Here is a 13,025-nt window from a genome sequence, read left to right on the forward strand (position 1 = left end):
ACAGATAGAGAATTAGACTAATTTCCTTGTTAAAGCCCAATTTCTGTTGTCTAGGGAAATCCACGCTACCTACCCCGTGCCTGGAGTCTGTTATTCAAGTAAGCTCCGCTGGATGGTGCAGTTAATTTTGTATCTATAACAGCTATTGTAATACTTTGCTTTTAATATGTCTCATCAGAGGCTCTCCAACTGCTACACAAGGATCAGGCAGCATTAGGGGAAACTAAGACTAAGTGATGTGCCCAAGGGCCCAGCAAGTCAGTGGCAGAACTGTCTCCCCTCTAACTACGAGGCTATGCTTTCCTTTAAAGGAGGTATCCTGAATCCATAACCCAAAAGAGTCCTGTGAGGGGAGAGACTCAGTAACAGCGCTAGTTCAGGCAGAGATGTTTATTCACGAGATGCAGACGGGTGCTGGAGTGTCCTGTGAACACTGCTGGTGAAATCATTCCTGTAGGCCAGGCTCTCACCATGGTACATTTCTTCCTGTCCAGTCCACTACAATCCCATGGTGTTTCTCAGAGAGGGTGGAGAGCACCTTCAGAATCCCCTGCACGCTGCCTCCACCGTCAGCTCTGCCTGCAGCCTGCACGTGAAAGGGGGAGAATGAAACTCCACTTGTGTTTGAAGCACCCGCCCCAGGGAAGTGGGCTCCTGGCCTCGGTGGCAGCTGGCCCACACCTTCCTGTGCTCGCTGCTTCCTTCTGGATCACAGCTAGCAAATCCAGGCTGTTGCTGGGCAGGAGTAGGGGTTGGGCAGTAGTTGCCTTTCTGGAAGGAAGGGGGAGCACAGATCTTGTGAACCTGTGTGTGTGTGTGTGTGTGTGTGTGTGTGTGTGTGTGTGTGTGTGTGTGTGTGTGAGGGGGAGATAGGGATTGGAAGAGAAGCTGCTGCTGGACCTCCTGAGCAGATTAAGTTCTCGAGGCACAAATAAGAACAGCAGCTAGGTGGCACAGGAATATTGGGGAGGGAAAGGGGGGAATAATAGGACCTGGGGAGTGGGAGGGGGGATGCAGCTGGAGAACATGGGACCCAAGGCCACATGTGGGATAAGATAGAGAGGGTATATCTACCCTGCATTAGAACCCACAGCTGGCGCGTGCCAGCAGACTCAAGCTAAGGGGCTCGGGCTAAGGGGCTGTTTAATTGTGGAGTAGACATTCAGGCTTGCGCTAGAGCCCGGGTTCTGGGACCATGCGAAGGAGGGTCCCAGAGCTTGAGCCCAAATGCCTACAGTGCGATTAAACAGCCCCTTAGCCTAAGCCCTGTGAGCCTGAATCAGCTGGCGCGGCCAGCCGTGGGTGTCTAATTGCAGTGTAGACATACCCAGACAGGGACACTGGAAGATGAGGAGGAAACTAACAGGAGTTTAACCCCGTCCTATGCAAGCAAGCAAACAAACCATATCCTCAGGTTTTCCCCCATCCCTCTGCAAGAGTGTGGGTTGGACCAGGGACAGGCCAGGGTGGGAGGTCGAGTACAGTGGTCTTATGACCTTGTGATCCTGGGGCCTACCAGTGAAGTGACTACAAATGCTGGTTTTACTGGGACACTCCCGGCTTTCACAATGTTCTGCAGCCCTGCGAACGTCTGAGGACTCCAGAAATGTCCTGGCTTCTCACTTCATTAATCAAACCGTGTTTATTTTACAACTACAAAATGTTTGCTCAAAAGAGGGGAGTTTACTCCGTGTTTAGCAGGAGCAAACAGGGCAGTGGGTGCAAGGCGTGTTCAGCGCCAGCAGTGGCTGGAGTGCAGAGAAAAGCCTAATGAGCGGAGACATTATCAGAGCTGTTCATGTGAGCAACACTTGGCCAAGGGGATTTGATCTGGATCACATTAAATGTCTGAGTCTATCCAGTTTTTTCCTCGAGCAAACTTGTCTTGGTATCAGCAGCAAAGCAATGACACTCTGGTCTGAGCGAATGGCAATAGATGCAAGGAGTGATAGTGCCTAACCCCAGCCACCATCTCACCCTCACGCTGCCAGGAGACTCTGGGCACATCTCTGGAAAGTCATTAGCTGCTGTACCTTGGCAGTTCCCAGCTCTGTTTTCACCCAGCCCGGATGCAGCGCAGTGCACAGGATCCCGTCTTCCTTGTATCTCACCGACTGGCACCTCGTGAGCATGTTCAGAGCAGTCTGGATGTGAAGCACGTCCAGAGCAGAGGCAGAGTCACGGGGGAAGAGAATTAAATTTATGAGTTCCAGAAGTGGCACTTTGACGCTCCTTCAACTGCACATAATTGACTTGTGCTGCTGAGAAACCTGCATAACTTGTAGGCTGCACAGGCCAACTAGCTTTGCCCCTTTTCCTTTCTCCTCCCTTCATAAAACAGGAAAATGAAATGCAAACTAAGGCGAATTAAAGCACTAGATCAGGTCCTGACCAGTGAGGACGGTCCCAAAGCTACAGGTTACTCTGCTACATTAACTCAGCTGGGTCTCCTCGGGGTTATAGTTTTTATTCCTCTCCTCCTTGTTAACTGTGATCATGTGCATATTCCACTCCTTAAGGGAAGCAATTGGTTTGATTCCTAAATTTTGGAGCCAGAGGCCTGAGGTCCCTGAAAGCCACATCCTTCTTCCCCCAAGGTCTGGTGCCAACGCTAGGTTTGTCTTCACTGCAGACTTAACTCGTGTGTTGCCCCTAACCAGGGTCCCGTCGACACACTCACAGACCCTTCACTCAAGTGTGGGGAAGCTGTTAATGCTGGATGCCTGGACCCTCATGGGGCACAGACAAAACCTCAAGTGAGCACGACTCATCAGCTGTTAACGTGCCAGTTCTGCAGCTCGAGTGCTGCTAAGCCACCAATGCCTTCCCATACTTTCCCCAGTGTGCCAGCAAGGACAGACACCATCTCCCACAATCTCCTGGGCAAGTTCCTAGAGCAGCGCGGCTTACGCAGCACAAGGATGCATGGGCTATGCCCTCAGACATCTTAGAGCAGAGGTCCCCAAACTGTGGGGAATGCCTGCATAGGGGGGCATGGGGAAATGTTCCAGAGAGTATGGTGGGGCCCGCGCCAGCCACCAGTTCTGCTCCTGCCCCGCCCCCAGCTACGTCCCCAGCTTCTGGCCCCGTGCCTAGCCCTGTCTCCAGCCTTGGCGCGGCTTCGCTCCCGGCCCTGTGCCAGCTTCCAGCCTCAGCCCCTGGCCTCAGCCCTGCTCCTGGCCCCAGACCCACCCCCCAACGAGGGTTGCCAACTCTGACTGAAGCTATTCTGGGAGATTTTTTTTTCCAACATGCCATAATGTCATTGTCTTAAAATAGCCTATTAAAATCTCCCGGATTGCTTTCAATAGTCACTGGGAGATTGGGGACCACTGTCTTAGAGCCACACACGAGTGAGGGCAGCACCACTGGGGACACAGCAGTTTGAGTGTCACAGTTATTTTGCAGTGTGGCCACTCTCACTCGAGCTGGGCTAACTTGAGAGAAGTCATTTGAGTGCAGCTAACTCATGTCAATGGGGCAGTGAGGACAGACCCTCTCTGGTGCAGAACTGCCCAGTCTCATGGTTTGTAATGGGCTGAGAACGATCCCTGGTATGTTATCAAGGAAAGAGAGGGGGAGTTTTATGGACACCTTAGCTACCTTTTACATCCCACGCCAGGGAGACAGCCAAACACACGCTGCCAGTGGAGGGCTCATTTCTGTCCCCTGCTCTTTGTGGGATGCTCTGAGTGCACATAGAGAATCCCCTGTAAAAGTGGCTCCAAATTGGACTCAGATCCCTTTATTGGGGCAGGGGGCAGAAATTAAGAGTATTTGGCTGTAGGGATAGTCAGGGCTTAAGTCTTTTATGAAGGGGAACGCGCTCCGTTTGGGGGCAAAATGGGCATAGATAGTTCAGAATGATTTCCCCATGTTAAGTATCCTCACACCTTTTTGTCAACTGTCTGAAATGGGCCATCTTGATTCTCATTACAAAAGGTTTTTTTTCTCCTGCTGACAATAGCTCATCTTATTTAATTAGCCTCTTAGAGTTGGTATGGCAACTTCCAACCTTTTCATGTTTTCTGTATGTATATATATTTTCTTACTCTATGTTCCATGCTATGCATCTGATGAAGTGGGCTGTAGCCCACGAAAGCTTATGCTCAAATAAATTTGTTAGGCTCTAAGGTGCCACAAGTACTCCTGTTCTTTTTGCGGATACAGACTAACACGGCTGCCACTCTGAAACCTTCCCTTTCCTGGTGCATGAATCAGCACGGGACACACCATCAGGGCATGTTTTATTTCGGGGTAACTGCAGAATTATCAGATAGGACATGCACCCCACCACCCCCGGATCCCATGACTTGTTAGCAGATGGGCCAGACCTTGCTGCAGCGGTAGGAGATGACTGGAAAGATGGCCATGCTGGGGGTGTTCCCGATGGAGCCCCCTATAGTGGACACGTTGATAATGGCCGCCTTGCCGCAGCTGAGCCCTGTCTGGGTGCTTTCCTGTGCAGCCTTCTTCAACAAGGGCAGGAACGCCTGGAGGGAGACAGACTGTGTTCGTTTGTCCTTGCTAATAAATCTGTAATGACAACAAGGACAGATCTCCCACCCGTGGCTGCTTGTCCAGCCACTGGCCCAGAGTAGCTGCTACAGCATAGCCGGGCTACCTGTGTGAGGTGCTGGGCCTCAAAACCTGCATACTCCTGGCCTCTCCTCCTCCCCAGTGTCACCCCAGAGACTCCCTCCATGGCATGTACAGTGTTGGGCCCCCCACGGCAGTTCGGGGGGGAGGGAGGGCAGGCATCGGAATCACTTCTTCCTTGTCCCATCCTAGCTTCTCTTCCTCACTGAGGCTCCACTCCTGCCTCTGGCTCAAACCTAATCTTGCTGCAAACCTGTCCCACTTCCTGCGCTCCACCCCCTGCTTGCCCTTTTTTTTTCCTCATCCCATCCCTATTTCCTACCTGCCTTCACTGCACCCCATCTGCTAGGAACAGCTTCCCAATTTGCTCTCCCTCATCGCCATCCCTCTCCTCCTTCAACCCACTTCTCAACCACCACCTGCTCTGCTCCACCTACCAGCTCTAATGTCCCAATGACATCTGAACCAGTTTGTGCCTTCAGACTACAATGCTCAGACCCACAAAAGTACCTAGGTACCTAAGTCCCAGTTGCTATCCATCAAACTCCCGCTGAACCCTGTAGGCACCTAAGTTTCTGCCTCTGGGCATGCGCATGGCTGCCTCACTCTAGGCATCAAAAAACCTATCTCCACCTAAGCCCCTCATTTCATGAATTGGGGGAAGATAGGTGTTCATCTGCCTAGAGCACTTGCCAGGCCTGACCTGGTAGTCATGCTCAGAGGCTGCCTACTAGATTAGTCCTCTTCATAGTGGTTAGCATACACACCTGGCATGTGGGAGACCAGGGTGCAATTCCCACATCTGCCAGAGGGGGAGACGGGATTTAAACAGGGTCTGTCACTTCCTAGGCAAATGCTCTAACCACTGAGCTATGGGAGGGTTCTGATGAGACATTCTTCCCTGGTGAAGCTGTTCCACTGGGGCTAAATAATAAAAGAGTGATTGGAGAAGGGCAACCGGACCCTCAGGCTCCCACGTGCATGCCCTAATCACACAGCCGTTCTCTCTCTTCTCTCTCGCTGGCCACTGTGGATAAATACTCAAATAGCCATTGGGCCAGAGTGAGAGGGAGTGCATTTTATTCTCTGTATGTTCCCACTTGCAAAGCACTGGGGCAATCTGTAATACTGCATAAGCACCAATAAAAGCTAGGAAACATCTGGATGAGTGTGTAATGCCTGGGTAGCCAACATCATCAAAGAATCTTGGGCTAAATTCTGTTCTCTGCTACACAAGTGCCACTCAATTAATGTCACGGGGATGGTACAGGTCTAAGGCAAGATCGGGTCCCTTTGACTTAGAACAGAGATGAGTGAAATTCTAGATCTCGTCAGCTGCTTTTCTTCCCTGCAAACCGAAGTAGAAGCTACAAATTCTCAACTGAAGCCCTGTGTCAGGCAGACTCTTACCTGGGTCACCAACATTGGTCCCACAATGTTGATTTTATACACGGCCAACATATCTGCAGCAGTTGCTGACTCCAGAGTGCTCTCTGGCATAACGCCAGCATTATTTATCAGCAAATTCAGGCCAGATCCTCCCAGATGGGCCTCAGCTTTCTTTGCAGCGGCCTGGATGCTCATGGGGTCTGTAGCTTCTGGAGAGAGTGATGATGGGATTTATTATGAGCATGGGTTGGTTCCATTCCTGATACTGTGTGAAATAAATATGGCCGAGGTTACAGTGGTTTGTGTTGAGGAGAGTGAGATGTCATCCCTTACCAGCCGAGCTCTCGGGAGATACTTGTAGAGATGTGGCTGGTTCCTTCAAGCTATCGCATTCAAAAAACTGCACACAAACAAAGTTATTTAGGTTGCAAAGTCAAGCCTTCAAAAGTAAGATTTGCAGTTTTACAATTGTCTGCACAACCTTAATTCTTTTCCCTTGCCCATCCAGCTGTGCACTGAAGGAGTCAGGCAGCCTGTGGAAAAAACACACTGTGATCATGTAACTAAAGACTGCATCATAATGTGTAAACACAAGGGGGCCAAACAGAGGTTGCACAGATAATCTCTAATTCTGGCATCTCCTGACTTTCCACTAGCTGGTTTTGCAATCTAATTAACATTCCTTTAATGTAGTTTTTTTTCTCTGTAATTTCCCAGGTTACTTTTTTTTAAAGGAAAAAGCTAAAAAACCCAAACCCCATTATTTGCACTTGTAACCACCCCACTTCATGATCATCAGGAGGCTTTGAACTGTGAATCTTCAGCATGAACATCTACCACTTGGGCTACAAGACTAAATACATTTGCTAGCAACAGGAGACGGTTGTTATACTGGAAAGGGATGAGTTGGTGTCACCACATTCTAGGGCCACAGAGTGGCCCAGGAAGCCTGGTTTGCTTTCTCTCCTCCCCCCATCCCCCGAAAGTGTGGGGCTCTTGCCACATGTGGTGTCCCCAGAGAGGGAGCTGCGCTGGTGCTATGTATCAGATCAGAGGTATGGTCAGACAGGGAGCCCAGCTGGCTCCCTCCTATCCCCTCCCCACCTCGCCCTGCTACAGCAGCTCAGGCATCTCCTGGTCATTTGGCTGTGAATCCCCACAGAGGGGAGATTGGGGCTGACTCTGAGAAGGGAATCCCACCCCCGAATGCCCTGGCTGATAGCCACAAGACGTGAGTGGAAGCTTTGACTCAAGGGACAGATTCCAGGAGTCAGACTGGGGCTGGGACCTGCCGCTAATGGGCAGTTCTTTGTGACTCCAGGAGCTGCAGTCAGCTGTGTCCCCTTGATCAGCAGAGGGGGGAAGCAGAGAACATGCCCTGGGCTGGTTGTAAGGGGAGAGATGTAACAGGCTGGGCTTTGCCCCAAATGCTCCATTCTTTCACCAGGTGGCACTTTTCTGCTGGCAAAGGGAGACGTAGGATTTGCTGACTCCCTGGTGCAGCTGGCGTTTGCCCTGCCCAGAACCCCTAGCCCAGGCTCAGCCATGGTACAAAGGCTCTGTTAAAAAGAAGCAGCCATACGTGTAACCAGTGGCAGGTGTGCTGCCAGAGTCCCTTTCTGAGAGCTGGGTGGGACCACAAATCCGGCCAGGGAGATGCCGGTTACTTGTGCAGGTGAAAAGTTAATGCGGGGCAGATCTTCAGCTAATGTAAAGTGTCACTGTTCCACGGCAGTTGCTAGAGCTATGGCAATGTACCCCACCTGAGGATCTGCCCCATACGGCATCCCAAGAGAAATGTCAGGCCAGCGATCCTACTCTATTATCGTTGGACTGTTTCCGCAGACGCTAGGCTTGTGTGAGATTTAGTTTGTCTTCTGCTCTCACAGCAGTTCTCACAAAGCTGAGCATAAACCGCTCCTCCTTCCATTGGGCCCTGCGGCAGAACTCCCCTTTGACATAAAGGCAGCAGAATCTGGGCACAGATTACCAGACTAGGCAGGCAGCCTCTGCGACTGAGCCTACCTTGGTATCCCTAGACCTTTGCCTCTTTCACCCATCAAGTGGCAGGGCGGCAGGGCTGTGGTTTGACAGAGGGGTGCGCAGGAAATGCCGAGGGCCCGTGAGCAAGAACCACGTGGAAAGGGGATAAAAGTAGTACATGACAAAGTTCTGCCCTAGCTTGGGCTGTTACTGTGGGGACATTTGTAGATTTACTGGGGCTATAGCCTCTGCACCATGCCCATGTGGGTAGACAGAGAAAGGGCCATTGTCCCAGTGAACTCAGGGAGGGACATTGGTGCAGAGAACTGGTCTGAGCTGAGCTCCTTCAGGGGATGGAGTTTGCCCAGGTCCCCTGCATGCACAGGGGCTGTGAACCCCCACAGGGGGGCTGACTCTGAGGAGAGAGCCCCACCCCTGAGATCCAGGTCGATAGCCACAAGACGTGAGTGGAAGCTCTGACTCTAGGGACAGATTCAAGATGTCAGACTGGGGCTGGGACCTGCTGCTAATCAGCTGTGTCCCCTTGATCAGCAGAGGGGGGAAGCAGAGAACATGCCCTTGGAGGGAGGTAGCAGGCTGGGCTTCGCCCCAGATTCTCCATTCTTTCAGCAGGTGGCACTTTTCTGCTGGCAAAGGGCGCTGTGGGATTTGCTGACTCACTGGTGCAGCTGGCGGTTTGCCCTGCCCATTGCCCACAGCCTGGTTCAGCCAGGTACAAAGGCACCTTTCAGTGATAACAGACAAGCCTGGACCTAGCACCATCTCTGGGCTGCATAACTCTGGGGCTTGGTACAATCAGGGGGAGTTTACCGTTGCCACCTACGTGCAAAGCCAGAATCAGGTGCGATCACTTACTCTGCAGGGCTTTGTATTCGCTGCTGCACAAATAACAGCTGCTGACAGCAGGGATTAGCACTGGGTGCAGCTGAACTGGGCTGGGCTCTGACTCAGCTGCAAGCGTAGGAAAGGAAAACTGTTCTGCCCCAGGTCAGATATTTTTGGGGGGACAGTGCAGGTTTAGATGCAAGATAAGAACGGTTCCCCTGGGAAGAGAACACAAGAGGGAAGAGTTGGAGCGAAACTGTGCAGTGGCCACATGGGGGAGTCACAGCACAACACCTGGGTGTGCTCAGCTGCACAGCCTGTAGTTTGAACTGCTGAGCCATGTAGACATAGAATCACAAAGGGCCAAATTCCCTGCTGGTGGAAATTGGTTGATGTAAAAGCTCAACAGAGCTGAGTCACTTACACCAGCAGAGAATTGGGCAAAAGGATTGTCAAGGAGAGTTAGAATGTAGGGCATTTCCAGGGTGTTTGGAGAGGGAGACGTAGAAAGAACATACCTAGCTGCAAAATCACAAGGTTTGGATGCTTGGAAGCCAAATTCTTTAATTCCTGGAAGGTGAAAGATATTGCATTATGGAGCCAAAGTGAAAACACTGTCAAAACTTAGGGGGGGGAAATTACAGAAAATTCAGTATTCCTGCCTCCCACCCCCCCATTTAGCAGGTTTTGAAATCGAGTCATTTGAAATTGTTTTTAAATTTAATTTTCACTTCCCCCTATGTCTTCCCCCCTTTTTGCCACAGAATTCAATTCAATTAGTAATATCCAGGGGTTGGCTGGCTGGTTTTGTCCCTCTCTGTAACATTTCAAAAGGAAAAAGCTAACTGTGGGATTCTGGAACTTTTCAAAACTAACCTCAACTTTTAAAAAATTCCGGAGTGATAAAGTTCCAGGCTTTCCTTTTTCCACTCTGTAACTCTTCCAACGTTGAAAAAGATTTTAAAAGTTTCAGAGTGGAAAAGGGAAAAAAGAGAGAGAGAGAGAGGAAATGGATACCTCTGACCACTCCCCAACTATTCATACACCAGGGGGGAAAAGCAAAGAAGGGGGGAAATATAATATAAAATTTCCAACTTGTTGGGGTTTTTTAGAAAACCGAAAGGAAATTTTTCATTTTGTTTCAAAAATTTCTGTCAAAAAATGGCATTTTTACTATGAAAAGATTCATTCCCTATGAAAATCCCCCTTTTTTGTTGGGAAGATATTTTGGTTGAAAAATTTTGACCAGGTCTAATGGGGAGAGAGCCTCAGTAAGGCTAAACCCCACTGTCCTATGATGCTGATTCTGCTGTTATACATGTGTGATCCTCTTCATTTGAATGGGATCACATGAGGGTAAGTGAGAGCCCACTTTGACCCTGGGTCCAGTGATGTCTGAGAGCTCCAACCTAAATGCCAAATTTGCACAGGATCTTTAGAGCACCTCCCTACGGGGTTGTGCAGCTGTTGGTATCCGATCCCAGTTTGCCAGGCTGCTACAGTATATCACAATAAACTGGTGATATCAAGGTTAGTGACTCTGGGAAATCTGCAGGTCATAGTGGATGGCTTTGCTGCAATGGGATTCCCTAACTGTGATGGGGCGATAGACGGAACCCATATCCCTATCTTGGGACCGGACCACCTTGGCAGCCAGTACATAAACCAAAAGGGGTACTTTTCAATGGTGCTGCAAGCACTGGTGGATCACAAGGGATATTTCATCGACATCAACGTGGGATGTCCAGAAAAGGTACATGACGCTTGCATCTTCAGGAACTCTGGTCTGTTTGAACAGCTGCAGGAAGGGACTTATTTCCCAGACCAGAAAATAACAGTTGGGGATGTTGAAATGCCTATAGTTATCCTTGGGGACCCAGCCTGCCCCATAATGCCATGGCTCATGAAGCCATACACAGGCACCCTGGACAGTAGTAAGGAGCTGTTCAACTACAGGCTGAGCAAGTGCAGAATGGGGGTAGAATGTGCATTTGGACGTTTAAAAGCTCGCTGGTGCAGTTTACTGACTCGGTTAGACCTCAGCAAAACCAATATCCCCATTGTTATTGCTGCTTGCTGTGCGCTCCACAATATCTGTGAGAGTAAGGGGGAGCCAAGTTTCCCTCCTCCCCCGCTTCTTCCCCCAGTGTGGCGCTTTCCAGCCCCTCCGCCCCCCTCCTCCTCCTCCTCTCACCGGGCAGGCAGCGTGCCACTCAGAATCGGCTGGTGTGCTGTGTTTGGCACGCGTGCCGTAGGTTGCCGACCCCTGACCTAGGGGAAGGGTGAGGAGGAGCCCAGCAAATACCGAGGGCGCCGTGACCCCCCTGGCCAGCAGGCGATCCTCCCGGCGATGCTCGGCATCTGTGGAGCGGAAGCGACTGGAATGGGAGAAAGAGCTAAAACTGAGAGAGCTGGAGGATCGTGAATAACAGAGACTGCATGAACAGGAGGAGAAAGAGAAACAGAGGCAGCATGACGAGAGACAGTGTCAGCATGAACTGGAGCTGGCGAGACTGAGGGGCAGCGAGTCCCCAGCTGCGGTGAGTGAGGGGGGACCCAGGACTGCACAGAGCTTTGATAAGTGCATCCTGGCCCCATGTAAGGAGGGGGAGGACATGGATGACTTCCTGGATGCCTTTGAGACGGCCTGCGAGCTGCACCAGGTTGATCCTGTGGACAGACTTCGGGTTCTCACCCCCTTACTGGACCCCAAAGCCGTGGCATTGTATCACCAACTGGAAGAGGTGGAGAAAGGGGACTACGAACTATTCAAAAAGGCCCTGCTACGTGAGTTTGGGCTGACTCCTGAGATGTACCGGGAAAGGTTCCAGAGTCAGGATAAAACCCCTGAGATCTCATATCTGCAACTAGCCGTCCGCATGGAGGGATACGCCAGCAAGTGAGCAGATGGGGCCCAGACAAAGGAGGACCTGGTTAAACTGCTGCTACTGGAGCAACTGTATGAGCGATGCCCATCCGACCTGAGGCTGTGGTTGAGGGACAAAAAGCCAGAGAACCTGTGACATGCAGGGCGGCTGGCCGATGAGTTTGTGAAGAGCCGGTCAGGGGGTGGCAGGGAGGAGTCCCAAAGGAATAGGCCCATCGCGATGCAGAGAGAGAGTCACCCGGGGACCTCCCAAAAGGGGAATATGGGGAATCCCCTCCCAAGAGGAATGCCCAGCGTCAGGGACAGGCGACCAGCTTGGGGGGACCCACGGGACATGAGCTGCTATTACTGCGGCCGAAGAGGCCACATTCGGGCCCAGTGCCCCAAGCTCAAGGACAGACTGAGCAGACCAAACCCACACCGGGTTAACTTGGTAGAGGCCCAGACGGACGAGGGGCAGGCTTCCCAGGCAAAGGGGGCTGGCAGCTTATCAACTGCTCAAGAGAGAGAAGGGCCCCAGGCCAGCTTCTCTGGGGGGCCAGATGCTCCGGACTCAAAGTTCTCTGTTTACGGGGTGGGCGTGGGGCTGTACCTGTGGAGTGAGTGCCTTGTTCCCCTGGAGGTGGATGGGAGGAAAGTTTATGGATACTGGGACATGGGCACAGAGGTGACAAGGGCGCAGAGGTGACACTGGCCCGGCCCAAGGTGGTGGCCCCAGATCGGGTGGTGCCCAACACCTTCCTGACCCTGACGGGGGCAGGCGGGACCCCATTCACGGTGCCTGTGGCGAGGGTACACCTGAAATGGGGGGCCAAGGAGGGCCCCAAGGACGTGGGAGTGCACCACCATTTGCCCACTGAGGTGTTGGGGGGGGGGAACCTAGAGGACTGGCCAAGCAACCCCCAGAACGCCCTTGTCGTGACCAGTAGCCAGAGCCGGCGAGGGGCATTACACCCTGACCTCGGGAAAGATGTCACACCGGAGGCACATAATCCTACCCTGGTGGGGAGGGAACACCCAAGGACAAGGCTCAGGGTGGCTGTGGCTTCCGACCCAGCCGACGAGAGGGAGCAGGTCCCAGTCCCTTCCCCAGCCGCCAAGTTCCAGGCTGAGTTGCAGAAAGACCCCTCCCTGCGGAAGCTAAGGGGCCTGGCTGACCTCAGTGTGGTACAGACCATGAGGAGAGGTTGCCAGGAGAGGTGAGAGAATAGATTCCTATACCGAGAGTGGGCTCCCCCAGGGGAAATGGAGTCCTAGGGGGATCAGGAGGCAGCTGGTGGTACCCCAGAAGTATTGCCGCAAGCTACTGTACCTGGCCCAT

General features: G+C 51.9%; 1 pseudogene; it reads right to left on the bottom strand.

Annotated features, from left to right (window-relative positions):
• Positions 1–30: 30 nt before the first annotated feature.
• On the bottom strand, positions 31–6,622 carry LOC135975725 (C-signal-like; annotated as a pseudogene).
• Positions 6,623–13,025: the final 6,403 nt, after the last annotated feature.

The sequence above is a fragment of the Chrysemys picta genome, chromosome 14, assembly GCF_011386835.1.
Source record: "Chrysemys picta bellii isolate R12L10 chromosome 14, ASM1138683v2, whole genome shotgun sequence".
NCBI lineage: Eukaryota > Metazoa > Chordata > Testudines > Emydidae > Chrysemys > Chrysemys picta.